This window comes from Penaeus monodon, chromosome 23 (genome assembly GCF_015228065.2).
Source record: "Penaeus monodon isolate SGIC_2016 chromosome 23, NSTDA_Pmon_1, whole genome shotgun sequence".
Classification (NCBI taxonomy): Eukaryota; Metazoa; Arthropoda; class Malacostraca; order Decapoda; family Penaeidae; genus Penaeus; species Penaeus monodon.
This window is the reverse complement of record NC_051408.1, coordinates 13,506,013-13,506,794: the sequence shown is the minus strand read 5'-3', so window position 1 is coordinate 13,506,794 and position 782 is coordinate 13,506,013. Positions and strand designations below refer to the sequence as shown.

General features: G+C 36.2%; 1 protein-coding gene across 1 annotated transcript in view; it reads left to right on the top strand.

Moving 5' to 3' along the window:
• Positions 1-782, top strand: part of LOC119587798 (nephrin-like) — a gene marked incomplete at its 5' end in the record, with an annotated part of 30,391 nt that overhangs the window by 22,265 nt on the left and 7,344 nt on the right.

Below are 782 nucleotides of genomic sequence, written 5' to 3'. Positions count from 1 at the left end.
GAAAAGAGATTTGGCAAACGAGAGTACTTTAAAGGTCACTGTGAGTTGCCAGTTTCCTTTTTTCTTTCCTGGGATGGGTTGCATTGCATTTAAGACCCTGTTCAGAGTATGAGTAATGGTCAGCGACTACTAATGGTACCAAACCAGTACAGCCAAGGGGTAAACCACGACCCCCACGGCAGTGTCACCATTAGCAGGCTGGTAAAAGAGACTGAACTTTTCACTGGCGGAGGGCAAAGGGAAGCCAATTCCATACTACCCCTTTTCCAACCATAATCTCCGAGGCAGAAAATATTAAATACTGCTGGTGACGCAAGTTTCAGAGACATTGTCGCTAACGTTAGATTTTGATGCGGCAATTCAAAAGGATAATAAGATACATGGACATAATTTTAAGTTAATATAATAAGATGCATGGATATGATTTTAATATATATGTGCTTTGTTTTTGTTACTATGGTTGTTCCCTTAAGTGGTGAGCGATTTCGTAATATAAATCCTTGAAAATATTTATAAAAAATGTTGCCTTTTGCTTTTGTACTTTGGATGCTTCGCTGAATGTTATGCAAAAGTAACACATTTTCGAAATTTGATTTATTCGAATAGGTATCACAGAAACAGTGAGCATTAGGAAAGCATTCTGTCATTTCTCTTTCAAATTGTGGTTCTTCTGCTTAACAATTGTAAAGAAAAATCAAATGAACCAAAGATATGATCCATAGTTTTTCTTTTAAATCTATATTCGTATGACAAACACGTGGATACAGTTATACAGTATTTTA